Source organism: Cupressus sempervirens, chromosome 3, assembly GCF_028749045.1.
Source record: "Cupressus sempervirens isolate cs-2001-9-10 chromosome 3, ASM2874904v1, whole genome shotgun sequence".
Taxonomy (NCBI): Eukaryota; Viridiplantae; Streptophyta; class Pinopsida; order Cupressales; family Cupressaceae; genus Cupressus; species Cupressus sempervirens.
In genome coordinates this window covers 601,411,590-601,429,742 of record NC_143120.1, presented here as the reverse complement: position 1 = coordinate 601,429,742, position 18,153 = coordinate 601,411,590, and the positions used below count along the sequence as shown (strand labels likewise).

The window sequence follows — 18,153 nt, the reverse complement described above, 5'->3', positions numbered from 1 at the left end:
ATGTTTATGCCTTATTGGATTAACTTAATCCTATGATTATGGATTTGTGCAGCCAGGAAAATAAAAGTTTAACAGTTTTTGGTTTTGCAAAACCATTTATTTCTTCAATAAAATTAACTTAATCGGTTTATGGCTTATTTGACCAACTTAAAACAAAATACATCAAATAAAAACGACCCAAAACATTGACTGAAGAAAAATTTTCTGTCATTTTTGGTAAATACCAACATTTCTCTTCATTTGCACAACTTCTCCAAAGCATATCCATTCTTGAAAATCTCTACTTTTTTATCTTCCAGCCCCGACAACGCATTCATTTAGTCATTTGAAAACAACCCCCAAGAATCAAGCCTCTTCTTAAATGTCAAAAAAGTTGGGCAAATTCATAGATTCCAACTGTTGAAGAACATGGAAACTTTAACTAAAGTTATTTGGTTTATTCTTCTTTCCTATTTTAGTTGGATAAGTTTTGAACATGCATATTCCAACAACTGAGAAGCTAGAGGGTGTACCATCTAACATAGAAATGGTTATTGGCTATGAAGGTCATCATCATGGCAATTTCTCTGTATCACCACAAAACTGTTGTAAATAGTAGTAAAGTTCACCTTAGTTCTTTTTGTTAAGGATAACGAACGTCACCATATCAGAATATTTTTAGAGATGAGGAATCCCTAGTCTTCAACATGTTATAACTTATTATATAAGCATGACCATCGAGTTAAGGCTTCTTATTACAATATTAGTTTGTGGTTTTACACTAGGGAAATTTCCAGTCAAACCTACAGATTCTACTGTGTATAGGTCTATTTGGAAGGAATGTGAAAAAGTGAAGGTGCATATAGAAAACAGTGGCCTCATTGATCCTAAAGACAAGCTCTGTGGTACAGAATTCAGGGGTGTTCAGCTAATAGTTGGGTTAATAAAGGTATTAGGACCTTTAAAGACATTATCATAAATAAAATGCCTAAATGAAATCTCAGCACTTGCAATGCTATAATAGCTGGATATTACTTGTTACCAGTTCATTTGCATGTATAACGTATGATAGGAATAGACAATGCTCTCATACTGGCTCCATTTGTTAAAGACTGGATTTTCAATGTGATGAGAAAATCAAAAAGAAAATTTTAGGCTAGCAAGATCTGGTTATAGATACTCAAATCTAAAATTTATCGTCTGAGAATTTCAACTAGGTCATTATACAAAATCAAGTGAAGAATTGAGGAGATTGCACATGAACTAGAATTGCCAAATAATAATCAGGCACATCACATATTTCATGTCTCTTGACTTAGATCTGAGATCTATCTTGTAAATTTTTTGGCTGCGTCATTACTCAAAATTAAATGAAGATTGAGGAAATTGCACACAAAATAGAATTGCCCAAGAATAGTTAGACACATACCTTATTTCACATCTCTTGTTTAAAAGGGCATTAAGAAGTCAAATTATTCCTTCAACAGAACTACCTCCACTAGATGATGAAGGGAAAATTATAATTTCTGAGGTGATTAAAAATTTCCAAGGAAGAAAGCTTAGGAACTAAACAACAATACAATATTTGGTTTGACTATCTTGAAAATGGTGGTTCATGGGAGGTTGCAGAAATCCTTCGATGTCCTAATTTGCGATTGCTTAAGGACATGGAATCTTGAGAAGAGTGTTCCTTTAAATCCCCTCTTCCAAATAAAAAAAAAACAAAAACTAGCACCAATCATTTCTCGTAGCTTCTAAAAAAATTGCACTCAATGTTACAACAGTATCAGAGTCTACAAATAAATGTATCAGTTGTGTATCAAGATACAATGTCTCATGGGTGAGACTAATTGGTAGGGAAGAAAAATGGATGCAATGAAGACCTTGGCAAATAAGCCTACCAACTTTTAGGGAATCTAATCATGCTCGTCAAAACTCTCCACAGACTTGGCAATTTCTCCAGTACTTGAGACTTTAGTTACCTTTACTATCCCATTCCAGCTTCATCATGTCCATGTGAGGAAACATTAAATTCCTTAAATTACCATTTGACAATATTGCATTCATATTAACAAAAGAAGCTCTCTAATGCAAATATAATGAGCCATAACTCATAAACACAGTAATTGAAATACACTACCTTATTAGTCACTGACATATTATATAGGGATATGTGACTACTCTGAATCAACCCACTAAAATTGTCTGCAATTGTTTTAAAGATCTTATACATTTACATATTTTCTAAAAAATAATAATAATAGTGATATTGTGTATAACAAGACCCAACCACTAAATCCAGTCACACATAGCTGGAATAGGAACTAGGGACAAGTATGAATACCAGAGCTATTTTGTGACCTTGTCCTTTTCAGCCAAGTAACTCCACAATTCATCTTTCAGTGTTGTGATTAGGAAGGATTACCATTGACCATATATCTAGAGTTTGGTGGTTTTACCTAGTATATGTTTTAGTATCTATTTAGTTATTTATTTAAGATAATAAAGGGATTATTTATTCACATTCAAAAATAAGTTTTGTTGTTTTACAATATATGAGGGGTCAAATTGCTTTGTTTTGGTGGTTTTTGGCTCTATTTTAGTGATTTGACAAAGGGGTGAAGGTGGACTACCATGTAGGAGATGGAAAATGTAGAACATACAAGAAACATGCCTCTTCCAAGGCTAGAGTTCACATACAATTTCCATTCTTTCTTCTCCTTATCTCCCCTAAAATAATATCAATAGCATTGGTAAGACCATTTGAAAAGCCCCTGGCCCTCCACTCAAAGGCCTTTTACATGGAGATTTGATTAGGAACGTCACTGTTACTCCTTAAATCCTCTTCTAACGACAAACCTGGGTCAAACCATGACAGAAAAAGATCCATATACTCTCCTAACATCTATCATATTTTCAGTGCCACTAATCATAGTTAACAACTACCACATCCCAAATTGGGCATTACATTCAAAATTCTCCATTAGAAAAAGAGAGAAATATTATTATTCTATACATTATATGATATAACTTACAATACTAATAGTAATATATATTCTAAAATTGAAGAAAATATAAACTCACATTAGATACTTGATCAACAAGCCCTTTGAGCATCTAATCAAGCCTTCACCATGTATTTTGAGCTGAAATACAAATGATCTTTCTTAATATTAACCATAACTACTGATGCTTCTCTAATTTCCACTTAAAGTTTCTCTTCTTCTTCCTAATAGCTCAACAACTAAGACCATCATTTGACACCAAATCTAATATTTTATTTATAAATCACTTTTTATCTTTACCAAAAACTTCTTTCGTGCTTGAAGGTAAGGCTTACGAGATTGGGTTAAACTCTTAGATTTTACTTTAACCTATCTCTTGTCCCCATCCAAGCTCGTTGTTTCCCACGCCCTCTTTTCGCTCGCATCATTTTTCAAGCCCTACCGTTTAATAGTTTTATCGCAAACCGTAGCATTTAATGTTGTGTCAATTTGAAGCAGAAAGTTAAGCAACACCTTAGAGCCTCTCATCCAATAAGCAACGCGGTCATATACAACTATTGCGTCCTTCGCCGTATCAAATGTTCCAAGGGTAGAAGCAAGGAGTTGGGTCTCAATTCCATGGAAGTCCACGGATTGAGATCATACTCTTTTAGAAACGGGTACCCATTTTAGGCTCGAGTGCCCAATCCGAAATTTAAAAAATGGGCACCTGTTTTAAAAAAAATCAGGTACCCATTTTTGAAAACATAAAAAAATTATTTTTTTAGAAATGGGTACCCATTTTTTAAAAGTAAAAAATGGGTACCCGTTTCTAAAAATTTAAAAATTTATTTTTTTTGGGGGATTTTACATGCCGATTTGACTTTTTCAAAACGGGTACCCTTTTTTGAATTTAAATAACGGGTACCTGTTTCTTACAACATTGGGCGGGATTTTTTTCTCCTACCTTAGATTTTGGTTTGGGATAGGCTTGGTGAGACCAAGCCTATGCCTTGACCTCTCAAGATTTGGCTAAGGCATGAAACTAACAAATTCACGCCTTGCCATAATTTTTAGAGGGTCTTCCCGATCAAATTTTTTTATGAAACAAAAACTCATTAGAGCTCTCACTATCCTGATTCTAGAAATATAAATTTTATAGTGTTATGATTTTATTTACTATTTTTGCATTATTTTTTAATGAAAGGTGGTACCTAAATGTAAAATAGTGAAGTTCACTAAAACTTTAATAAATTTTTTAGTTTATAATTCTTCTTAAATTAATTTATATTTCATCAATCTACATACAATTATTTTGATGTTCAAAAAAAGAATTTTTGAAAAAAGTGAAATTTTGATCAAATTATGGTGTCGAGAGGTTTTAAAATTTACCTTTATAGCCAATTAATAATTAATAAAAAATAAATTATTCAATAAAAAATTAAGAAAAAATATTTTCATCAATCTTCGGTGTATTAGGTAACTCCCTTTAAAAGGATTTATGAAAATTCATTTATTTGTGTCAAATTATGGTGTCCGTACACGAGTGTGGTATGGTCCTGAAATAGGCATTTTGAAAAACTGGTTTTTAAAGATCCATACCAAAAGCAAAATCTATCTTATGAGTATACAAATAAATTATATATTCAAAAACTAGATTCTGAATATAAAAAAATTTATTTTTGAAGTTTTTTTATATTCAATCTCTAAATGCCTTAAATTTTGACATCAATTGACAAGAAATTTCATAAATAAGAAAAACACTTCCACTTTTTGCCCAAAAGTGAGACCCAACTTCTTGCACTTACCCCCAAGCCAAACCCTAGCTCCCTATCGTGTAGAATCTATCAAAATAAATTAAATGAATTGATATGGTCGGTGTTAGAGATTTAGATAAGATTTTCATTTATTGCTTGATGAGTAGTTTCCAAATACAACTATTTGTTTTTCATGAATAGACAGGTTTTGTTGAACTATCAGCTAATAATGAGGATCATAATGTTTTTCTCGATACTTAATTTTAGCCTAAGAAAAATTTCAGAGCTCACAGTCAGCAACGTTGTGGTTTTCTTTTTCACTCATGGGCTTTGTCACTCATATTGCTTCATATGCGGTGGAAGGACTTTTCAAAGAAATGCTTCAAATCATAGATAAATGAGGGTTAGAGAAATTTCATTGCCCCTTTTAAAATGAGTTGAACAAAGTTTTGTCTTTGACAATTAACAAATAAATAATTGTAGTACATATATTTTAATATAAGCTTGTGAGTTAAAATGCATTTTTCCCATATTCTTTTCCTTGTAAGTTAAACACAATAGAGACTAATTTTTAACTTGGGAATTAGTGTTTATAAATAGTTAAAAACTAAAGATCCTTTCATACACAACACATATATAGATGATTGTTGAGTCTTTATCTTCTATTATTTTCACTCGTCTACTAATATGATAATATGAAATCAATCTTCAAAAGTTATTTTAAATTTATGAAATAAAAAGACATCAATCTAAGTAACTATTTCATAATGGTGATGACATCCTAATACTTTTGTTTGTCAAAATAGAACTCATTGGCACAATAGTAGCTGGAACAATCAATTTGGGCGTGGCATGGTGGTTGCTAAACTCTATAGAAAACATATGTCAAGAGTCTCTTTTACCCCCAAATAGCCCTTGGACATGTCTAGGTGATAGAGTATTTTTTGATGCTTCAGTCATATGGGGTCTAGTAGATCCCAAAAGAATATTTGGCACACTTGGAATTTATCCACATTTAAACTGGTTCTTTTTAGGGGGATTAGTTACTCCCATAATAGTTTGGTTATTTCATAAAGCCTTCCCAATTGTGGCATGGATTCCTTTGATCAACATATCAGTGTTGTTGGGATCAATAGCTTGGATGCCTTTAGCAACTAGCGTAAATTTTACATCATGGATCACTATGGGAACCATCTTCAATTTCTTTATCTTTCACTATAGAAAGGTGTGGTGGCAACGTTATAACTATGTTCTATCAGGGGCCTTAGATGCAGGAGTAGCATTCATGGCAGTATTGTTGTATTTTGCAGTGGGTCTTGAAAATAAAAGTGTAGACTGGTGGGGCACCAATGGCAAACACTGCCCTTTGGCCACCTGTCCTACTACTAAGAACATCATCTTTGATGGATGTCCTATATTATAATATTTCATATAATTCATTAAAAGCAATAAATCATTCTTTCCTTTCTTTCAAAATGTATCATGTTTGGAATTTCCATGCAATTTCCAACCATTAGAGTGTTAAAATGATGTGTAGGGATCTTCTTTGGGTCATCATTTTGGCTGATATAATTAAGTAACATTTTGATGCCATAGTTGTACACGTGCTTTGCTAGTTTAGTGAGAGCAATATTACATTTAATAATAGTGAAGTTGTATATTTATCTTGAAAACTTGAAAATAAAATTAAAAATGTCTTAAACAATTATTTACATCAGTTTAGTTTTCATCTTTATTTTAGGAATACATTTTAATATAATTAAATGTTTGAGAAACGATACAATTTTCTATGAAATTATTTTCATTTTTCTAACCTTCATCGATCTTTACTTACATGTAATCCCACATTTTAATGTAATTTATCTATTCCTATATTAGTTTAGTTTTTGTCTTTATTTTAGGAATACATTTTAATATAATTAAATGTTTTAGAAACGATACAATTTTCTATGAAATTATATTCATTTTTCTAACCTTCATCGATCTTTACTTACATGTATTCCCACATTTTAATGTAATTTATCTATTCCTAAACAACCTCTATTATCCTTGCGCCTCCACAATGCCATAATCTCTAAAATATCAACTTCTAAATTTAAATTTGATTAACTCATACTAGTTTCATTATCCATTGTTACCTCACAAACCATGTTTTTACATAATTTATTACTATGTACATGTCAACTTAAGGCATTTGATTACAATATCATTTTCTCATCTTTTATCAATGAAGTATTTAAGAATCATTTAATAGAATTATAGTTCAATTGGTGCACTAAAAACTAAAAACATTTACTTCATAATTATCATTTATGAAATTTGTACAACTTGTTACCTATTAATCCTTAGCATGATTATAAAGTCAAAAAATTGGAAAATTTTCTTAGGATACATGTAGTCTCCTAATTAAAAAGTTAAGAAGTAAAGTGCACACACAATTGAGAGAGGGGGGAGGGGAGAGGGATGAATAAGTTGTGATGTACAACAAGAGAAAACTATAAATCTCAAATCCAACAATTAAAACAATGATGTACAATAAGAGAAAACTATACACCATAACTCAATGATTTGTCAACTAGGGAAACCCTTGATCAAAGGGAAAAATCTGGTGGGGATGGTACCCACATGATAGTGTACTTATATATATATGTTCTTTGTGAAAGGATGCAACTCTGTTAGGAGCCAATTGCGGTGCATTCAATACAACCATTCATGTCAGAGGATAAATCCATTTTAGGAGACCTTGAACCCTTGTTAGAAGGCTCTAACCTTGTTAAAGGTTTATAAAGAAATAAATAGACCCACAACTTGAATGCTTTAGCGATTGTGAAGATCAAACTTCAGAGCAACATATGCAAAATATTGAACTGACAGATATGCAACTTAATTGCCAAAATAGTTCCTTTGAGGCTCAACTTAATCAACCAACTCAATCTCTTCTCTTCTTTGATAATCTATAATTCAAGCTCCAATCAATTGATTATATAAATTACATACATGATACCACATTGATTACCAACTAAGGAAATCATCTTTCCTTTATACCCTTACAAATAATTAATTAGATTGGCTTGTTAAAGCTTCCTCAATGCACCATTAATTACATAGGACCATGCTAAGGCATACATGCCTTCATAAGAATCATTATAAATATTACATTAATGTTCTCACATGTTATAGTATAATTATTACATTTTGCAATTATATGTAATATGTTTCCTTAAATTAGTCGGCTACTAGTAAAACATATTGCATGTTTTAGAACAAATACCTTTCCAAAATAATCTCTAAGCCTTGCTACAACAAATATAGTTGCACAAACAAGTCTTCCACCATGATCCAAGCTCCTTGACATTTATTCCACCTCACTAATAAGATACAACAAATATGCTACCATATCTAACAATATTTCCTGTACACTGGTATGCTACTAGTCTTCACCAAACATGTTGTAGTTCATCCAGATTTCAATATAAGATTCAACAAACATAGATATGATATCTATACTCATCATTCTACACAAATATAAGGTTGCATAGTTTAGCCTGTTATATATCAATTTCATTGTGCCAATGATCACCCCACAATATACAATATCATTGTTTGGCATGACCACATAAAAATTTGTTGTCATCAATGACAAAATATGTCATTAATAAAATACATATACAATACATCCAAATGCCAACCAAACCTTTATTTCTAATAGGAGATGTTGTCTATTTTGGAAAATGTTGCTCAGTTGCATGTTAATATCTTACAAACCAACTTCAAAGGGAAAATTGTTGAGCTTGATGCCAAATTTGAAAAGTTGAGTGATAATCTAGTGAATCTGATCAAAATTATTATTGAGGCCATTCATAATAGTGTCAAAACATCAAGTGTCTAATTGGTAAGCCACATAATCTTTAGGCATCAAATTCATTTGACAATGCATATATGGATATGGAGAGAGTTGATAATGATTCTCAAGGTGTAGTTGAGAAGGGCCCATGTTTTCACACTTGGGAAAACTTGTTAATGTTACTTCCAATCCTTCTACTTTAGTTTGATTTGTCAATTATCGATGATCTTTTTAATTTTAATTTAACATTTAGCTTTCTCCAAAAATGAAGGATGGCTTCCTTTCATGCGTAAGGCTAGCAAAAGAGTATTGACATTAATTTACTTTCTTGTTTTCACCATAAATTTGGTTTATGTAGTGTTTGATCATGTATAAATCATGCACTCCTTACAATAGCTAACACAAAAAAATCATTCATATGCATTAGCTATTCTTTCCACTCCTTTTTTTTGCTAATTTTGTCTTCTTTTTTCCGAGATGATCCTTATTTTGTTTGTAGGTTTAGCGACAAACTTTACAAAACTTAAAGAAGTCTTTTGAGTAGGATAGAAATGATCTCTACAATATTCAAAATGTGTATCAAAACTTGAACTAGCTAGAGGATGAGGTTGTAGAGGCCCTCAAAAACCTCTAGTAGTGTTTTTAGCTTTTTTAGTGCTAGTGTCTTAGTTGCTACTATGCTTCTATGTTTTGTTGGTTGTTGGCTGTGAGTATCTTAATGGAAATATTTTGTAAATATGATTTTAGGTTCCCTCATAACCAACTTTAACCTAAATAAAAACATATGGTCTAGTAATTTACAACCTTCAAAGTGTATTATGAAATACAAAGATTTTTAAACAAAAAATAGCAACAAATTCTGACAAAATATAAACAAACACAGGCAAGTTGTTCATGTTTTAAAACTACAGGCCTTAAAACAATACTAATGCATAATGAAAATGGATGCCTAGGGGCTAGCTATTTCCCATGCTCAGCAATAACTCATTTAGATCTAGACCAACTTAATAAAGCACAAAGGGCTTTCTACACTTTAGGCTTTGTAGGGCTAAGGCGGGTGCACCTAGGGATTTATTTCTTATTTTCTGATTTTCTTTACACAATATTCATCCCTTATAGTAGAAAATGGTCTATAAACTTCTTGAAATTGTAATTAACTGTTTGTTTTGCAACAACCAGCTATAAACTCAAAAAAAATTATTAAAATAAGTGAGAGACCAACATGTAATTCTTTGTTACAAACTTTTAGGTAATTGATTTTGATTTAAGTGTGGATTGTGCAACTAAATGATTGTATCAATTTGCATCTTAATTAATGACCAATACCTTATCCGTTGTTACACATAGTTATACCAATAAATCTTGACCTATTTAATTGACTTGCAATTAAATTGATCAGCTCTTAACCCTAAATCACATTCTTATGATATCCCTTCCATACACTTAGAAACCCTATCAATTCATAGAAGCATTTACTTAATTGCTTGAATTAAAAGTAACAATGAACTAACATACAACCTATCCAAGCTACATTAAATTGAAAGAACTTTTCTCATTCTCAAAGTTACAAATATATGAAAAAGGAGACAAAAATTTAGATACACATATACACAGAACTTCCTCTTGTATTCATCTTCCTTGAAAATAATACAATATTGATATAAAACTTAGGATATAACTCAGAATGTGACAAATTTTGTCATTCAATATCCATTATATTCTCAGAGTACAAAATTGAGACAACATCAAATTAACATAAAGACTAGACCGAATGTAAATAGCATAGGCACTAAAAATAACAGAACTCAGACTCTCACTCCACATCTTGGGAATCCTTTTATAGAGAAGGATTGCAACAAGCTTCAGACGGGAGGACACTTGTCAAAATTTTATTCAAAAACAAATACAAAGATATTTTAGACACTTTTATTTCACAAACATCCTTTTTACTTGGACAAAATTGGGGAAGCAATTCAAAAACTAGCAGGTGGCAACTTTCTTCAGGTGTCTCCAGGATGAGCACTATCTGCACTTTAACAACTTGTCACTGTCATTGTCTTTTTCTGTTTTGTCCCTTTTGCCATCCAACTGTAACTTCTAATTGCTTCTTGTGGGTAAGGCTTTAATCTCTCTAATTGCCTCCCACACATAGATCTCACTCTTGGTTGGCCATTCAGTTCCTTTGACTCCATCCAAGTCACTTACTGCCTTGTTCCACTTGGCATCTATTATGGCCTTTGATTCAACTGCAAACAACTTTAAGTCTATTTCTACCTTAAACAGGGAGTCAATTAAATTATTAAAAGAGACATCAATTTCATCTTCAAAAAGTAGTTTCTACTCTTTCTTGAGTTAATATTAAATCAAAAGAATTTGACCACTCCTACCAGTCCTTCAATTTATTATCAGCATCCAAAATTGGTGGGATGCATAGTTCAATCCCTCCTAAAAAAATCTTTGTTTTGTTCTGTATAACTTGTAGCTTTCTAGTGAAGAAGCCAATTAATTCTTTTACTATTTCTAGGTCTTCCTTTACTGTGAAAATTTTGTTAGGTAAATTTGGCTTCTTTGCCATCAACAAAATCAATCTTTCCAAAAATTGAGTATATGGCCGCCATTGATTGAAAACAGGGGATAGCCATGATACACTACTACATTTGGGCCTGAATTGCAACGACAGGCCATCACAATTGAGATGGCCACCTGTCGCCCAAGTGACACCAACAGGAATTGGCTCTCGTCATACGGGCATCAAACTTCTACCTATTCAACTTGCGATGGCAAGGGTGTTCATTGCAATTGCGATGGCTAAATCTATCATAAATTGAAGCAAGATGGACCAAGAGTTCATCTTTACACCATCACAATTGTGATGGCTATCTGTTGGAGATGCCATCCCATGTGCAACATGTATGCGAAAATAATGCTGTGGGACTGATGACTAGCCATTAGGTCAGTCTATCGCAATAGCGACGTGTATGTGGCAGCAATGTTGTGGGACCGATGGCTAGCCATCAGAATTGTGATAACTTGCTGTATTAATTTTTAAAAAAATGGCATAAAAAGTTGAATAGCTATGATGCTCTCATAACTCATAGTAGATTCACACAATTAGTTGTCATGGAATCATAGGTTAATATTGAGCTTCACTAAAGTCTTCATAAACCAAACTCATATTGAAAAAGCAACAACAGTCTTGGGGAAATAAAAAGCACTTTAGTAAAACTGACATTGAATTAAAATTCAAGAGGCATTTACTTAATCTTGTTTGTGATGTATATACGTAACTTAGTTAGCATAACCTAGTTGAGGCTATTATATCAAATAGGAGATGTTCCATTTTTGGAATCTAGGACTATTTTTGTATTCCAAGTATGTGAGGCAAACAAGTGAGTTTGAACTTTGTTACACACACACACACACACACACACACACACACACACACACACACACACACACACATAAATACATACATACATACACATACATACATACATCCTTTGCATGGTTTAAAGGTAATGTCATTGTGGCAGAGGCTTTTGCAAGTGAATGAGCCTCATGATTATGGGATTTACACAAAAGCATAACTTGCTTCTTCAACTCCTTACACTCAATTCTTCACTGAAGTTATTCTTCCAATAGTGAGAATAGATGCTAAAAATTCTTGGGAGCCAAGGGATCTTGAACCTATGCTACGTTTTCTGGAGACATGGGAGAAGTTACTACTGGCTTTAGTACTTCATAACATTTTGGATCATATAGTGATGCCCAAATTAATAGCAGCAGTAGATACTTGGGGTCCTTGCAAGGAGAGTGTGCCAATACATGCATGGTTACATCCTTGGCTTCCATTGTTGGGCCAATGTATGGAGCCTTTATATCCAACCATTCATTATAAATTGGGAAATGGGTTTCATGCCTAGCATTCAAGTCATGGATCTTTATATGCAATTTTATCACCTTGGAAAACTTTATTTGATCCTGCTAGCTAGGAACAACTGATTGTTCATTTTATTGTACCTAATCTGATGACAGTTCTATAGGAAATTGTAATCAACCCAACTAAACAACAACTAGACCAATTTATCTAGGTTATGGCTCGAGCATGTGCTATTCCCATTTATCAGATGGTTGCAATGTTGGAGGCAACATTTTTTTTATTTTTCCAGGAGCTTGAGGAAGACCAGTGGTGTGATTAGAGTTTGTAATGCATATGATTCAAGTATAAGTATAACATTTGCTAAATGATGAAGAGCAGTGGTGTGATTTAGAGTTTTTAATGCATTGGATTATTTTTGGAGATGTTGTCCAACATGCATTTGGTGTAAAGCCTCTAGAATGATTTGTACAATATGAAAATTGTAGAATTGAAAATGAAATAGGTGTCATGGATGAGATAGTATGCTATTGAATCACTCTAAAATCCCTTTACATTCAAGTCAAAATCTCCTTGGAAATATGTAATGTTTATTAAGTTATCAAGTCCCTTAAAATAAATAGATTGTTTGTGTGAATGACCTCGATATTGGGATTTTTCTCCCATTTTCTAAACATATAACCATACCCATAGGTTTCGTTACCTACTACAAAATGCAATAGATTCTTATAATAAAGTTAATAAAGAAATGAATGTCTACTTAAGAATGTCTATGAATGTATGTGAACTTGCAATGCATTGCTATGTAGTGAAATATGTAGAAAATCATATAATCCTTCATCACACAAAGTCTTTTGCTTGGTGTTCTCATTCATTAAGTTAAGCACCCAAGTATGCAATATGCTTAAGTATATGATAATTAAAACTACCAAGTCTACACTATGCAATACGCTTAAGAATGTAATAATTAAAACTATTAAGTCTACACTGTGCAATGACTTAGTTAATGGAGCACATAGACAACACTGCCCCTTGTAAATGAAAATTTGACAACTGACTTTAAATGCTATGAAAAAATTACTAATTGTCTCATACATACATACATACATACATACATATACATATATAAATAATAGTAATATATGTATTGCATCTACATTTGCTTTGCCATTTCTTATAAGAGTGTTTCAAGGTTGGGAGCCACTTCAACATACTTTTCATGGTTTAGAGGTAATGTCATTGTGGCAAAGGCTTCTGCAAGGGAATGAGCCTCGTGAGTTAACACATAATGTCTTAAAATAGTTAAGTGCTACCTAACTATGTCCAAGGCATCTACACATTGGAGGCATACTCTGCCTACCAGGTTGCTTACATACCCATATCCACGAGATCAAGACCCTTGAACTACTCACTCTAATGAATATGTAGTTATGTTTTCTAATTGTTTTGATGTAGTTGTATTCCTATAACCACTGGTGATCTTTACTCAACTAATATAACTCTTCGACATCATACACCCACTCAGGCAAATCAAACGATTTTCTATAATTACAATATTGTAATACCTTGGTGCAAACTTTGTGTTGTAGTTTATAGTTAATGTAAGGTTAACCTATATACGTCCTAACTCACTCCTTATATAGTTATGTTTAAAAGCTTGTGATAATAATCAATGGGTCTAAATAGACCAATCAAGTTAATGTTAAAACTCAGAGTTTAGCCTTCTATTTTCAAAAGCCAGGTAGACTAGGTTGTTGTTAGCCAAAAATGCACCCCCTGCCAAATATTTGAATTTAAATGTCTAAGGTCCACTCAACGGTCACTCCCAATATTTCAATATTTAAATGCCATAGAAATATGAGATAAATAAATGAAATAAAATTTATTGTATTTCCTATTTTCGTAAGTTAATTTTTTCGACCCTACAAATTTTCAAACTGTCAGATCTTGCATAGATCCACGGTGAGCGCTTTCCTGCATTATGAAATTGCTCTATCTTTATGCAATGCAGGCAAGCACCTCACTGCCATCTGGTGTGTGGGTCTTGTTACTTGTGGGCCGCAGACAAAGTAAGGGTGCTAGGTCGTGCTGAGGTGGATTTCATTCCAGTTGCTTCATGTTGATTTGCTAGAAAGGGTGATGTTTTGTCATGCTAAGTAGTTTGTGGATCCGAAAATATTAATGGGGCAGGCATAGTAATAATAAAGGTTTTCCACAATCTCGATCTTTCGTAGATTAACGATCAATACTTTCTCGCATCATGGAATTGCGAGGACTTTAAACATTGTGGGCAAGCGACAAATGGCCACATGTCCCCGGTAGCCCCCATTCTCCAGATTGCAAAGGGTGAAAGTCAAGGCTACAATAATATAGCTAGGTTTCCGTGTTACAATCTTACGATCCAACATAAGATCATGAACTCAATTACTAAGGCTACCGATGTTACAATATGCAGTTATTGTAATATCGTAGAGGTAGATGGTTGTGGTAGGTGATAAGGAAGGGTTGTGATCTTATGGTATATAGTTGTCATAAGAATGTAGGTGCAGCTGCAAAAGTCTTCCGAGGTCATGATAAAATGACGATCGTAAGATCGTAGAGATTATTAAGAGTGTCCTCGACCATAAGATAGGTTGATGATCATATGATCGTAGAACCTTGAGTTGATCATGATAAATGTGTTCACTTGTCCAAGATAGAAAGGAAAAGGGTCTTCAACTAATAGAATTATAGGAAAAGTACAAAATGAAAGTTGAATATGATTGACCTATTGATATGTCTGAGTTAGCGTGCTAATAGTAAAAAAGGAAAACAACTCTTAAATGGTGGATCGGATTTTTCATCGTCTACAGATTGCTTTCAGCATTTCCCATGCCTAGTAAATGCAAAAGGGGGATGCACTCATCATCCAATTATCCATCTACCCAACTATGCATTGATTCACACCATTTCTGTCTTCTTAGAGCTCTATCTTTTGGAAAAATATTGGATTTCATTGGCATTTGAATCTATGCTAAGATTAGATTTTCTCAAGATCTGCATGATTGTTCTCTACAGCTTTGATGGAAGTAGTTGTGCTTTTCTTTAGGGTAGAAGTTTTTGAGTTATGACCGAACTCTATAAAAGGTAGGTGTAAATACTTGTTAAGGGTTCTGCCCTGTTCTGTGATGTTTACTTGTAGTAGCTTTGGGCTCTATAATTGTATTCCTTGCCTTCCACTAATGAAAGTGTTCCATTCCATATTTTTTCTTGCCATTCAATATTCATGCATGTACCTTGCCTTATTCTAAATGTTTCTTTCTTATTTTAAGGTTCTTCTGTTGTGTCTAGGTTGTTAGTGATTGTTGTATTATGAAGATGTCTTTCCTTTCAACACCTAACCAGTTCTAAACCTGCATGTGAGTTCTTTGAAAATAGAATAGAGGCAAGATTTGTGTATCTAGACTTTTAATCTAATGTGTTGTGCATATAAGAGCAGAGTTGCAACCATTCAATCTAGGTGCATCGCCGTGTAGGTTAGAGTAGGTAGATTTGCTTTCATGTGTTCCTTCTCCCTTTTCCTCTCCAAGTGTAGTTAGGTGCATCCTGATTGTAAGAAAGCTAACCTTCTCCAAAGATTCAATTTCATAGTTTAAGTCCCACATCTTGGAGGTTATTTCCATATTTCACAAGGTTTTTCTTAGGTAAAAACTTTGGACAAGGGTGCAAACTTTTGTGACAACAGTTTTTGGCATGCTCGGTGGGACAAATCAATTTTAGCTACATAAGTGCACTAGTTAGCCTATTGATCTGGACACACTAAGAATTTGGGTGTCATTCTTAGTGAAATTAGCCTTTGGAAGCATTTAATCAAACACCATGGTGACTCTAATGCACTTCTACTAGTTTCATACCGACATAGTGCTGGTATGTAAGGATCGTCTTTGATCTTTGTGATTCTTTTCCAAGTTTTCTATGAAATATTAGTTTTTTATGAAGCTCCAATCATGAATCCATTTCATAGAAATATCTACTATTCTCTCCCTCCCCCATATCATTAAAATTCCATCCGTCGGCCCTCATATTGCCAGTTTCAATCTCAACCCCAAACTATTTATAGTCCTTCTGCTCAAAATTATTACCCTTCCCCTGCCCCTACTCCATTAGTCCCAACATCCCTATTTGAAGAGCTTAAAGATATGTTGTTGGAATCCCAAAGGAAGATGACTACATGGGATATGAAAGTAGATGAAAGCCATGAGCAAATGTTGAACCTTGATAGATGACTTGATGAGATTGCAAGGCAACAAGAAATAGAGAGACAACAGGAGGAGATGGCCTACCGGGCCTATCTCCAATAAGAAGAAGAAGAGAGGGAGAGACAAAGACATTTTGAGGAGAATCTTGCAAGGCAAGTTGTTGCAGCACGAGAGTAGGAAGTGAGGCTCCAGTCAGCTCATTCTCAAGCCAAGAAAACAAAGGCAACTCCTTCTCTAAAATATGTCATCCCAAGATTTAAGAAGCCCCCTCCCTCACAAGAGCCTACTATTGTAGCCCCTCCACTCCCTGTGTGAGAAATTTGGGTTAGTCATGAACCCCTCGGACCTATCACTATTTCCCTATCTCAAGATGGATCAGTTGTATGGACTCTTGATGGTCCAAATATGGAGTTTTGGGAGAGTGAATCCAAACCCACAAAGCTACCAAGGGAGGAGTTGCAACCTGCTGAGGAGAGCAAGGAGGTAGCTATTGAGAAGAAGGAAGAGGATTCAATCCTCTTATTTGAAGAGCTTCCCTCTTTTGTTGAGGAAGAAAAAGAAGAAAAAGTGGTTCCTCCCTTTGAGGAACTGATTATGGCTTTTGAGCCCTTACTAAAAAATGAGGATTTGCTGCAAGTTGAGCATGAAGAGAACCATTTGCTACAGCAGACAGTCCTCCATGATATGGAAGATGGAAAAGAGAGCCTCAAGGATAGCTCTATCCATGACAAGGAACATGTTGACATGCATAAGGTTGTCCCTCAGCCTATGCATATTACTACAACAGAGCAAAAGGATTATGAGGATACCTTTTGGGATGAGCGGGGATGTTTGTTCATCCTTGGACATGAAGCAGTTTGCTCCTTCATCAAATGATCATGAGTTGCAAGAGCAATAAGTGGAGAATCACACCATACTAGTGACTCTCAAGGAAGTGGTTTATAAACAACATGAACAATATGTGAAATTTTTTCTTCACAAAAAGAGGAGGAGCCACTTCCAAACCAACAAGATACTACCATTGCAGAGCACAATCAAGTGGTCAAAGATGATTCCTTTGGCCTTGCACCATCAAGATGATGCCCCATAAGGCATCTAGCTCTTCAACAAATCAACAAGTTACCCCCAGTCATGCTTACACCTGAGCATGAAGATGAAGATCACAAAAAGGAGAAAAAATGTTTTTCTCCACAAAGTAATGCCCCAATGATGGAAAGCTTCATTATTTTCAGCATTGGGAGGAAGGTATTTCATGTAGTAGTGTGTTTGTCATACTTGTTGTCATTCTCAGCTACCCTCTTGCATGGAAGAACAAATGAATTGGTGAGGAAAGGGAGCTACTTCAACAAACCAGTGAATGGGTTTGTTTAACCTTGCATATATGTAAATCATGTACATAGTAGAGTAGTTTCCTTTTTTTTTTTTCCTACTTTCCAAAAAGTGCCAAGCACATGTTTTCTTTCTATGAGATAGC

At 33.9% G+C, this 18,153-nt stretch overlaps 1 pseudogene across 1 annotated transcript in view; it reads left to right on the top strand.

Moving 5' to 3' along the window:
- LOC149568108 (oligopeptide transporter 4-like) overlaps positions 1–6,143 on the top strand; it is a 29,023-nt pseudogene extending 22,880 nt beyond the window's left edge. Inside the window, exon 7 of the transcript XR_016361657.1 lies at positions 5,527–6,143. The product of XR_016361657.1 is annotated as an oligopeptide transporter 4-like (transcript). The remainder of the gene's footprint in view (positions 1–5,526) is intronic.
- Positions 6,144–18,153: the final 12,010 nt, after the last annotated feature.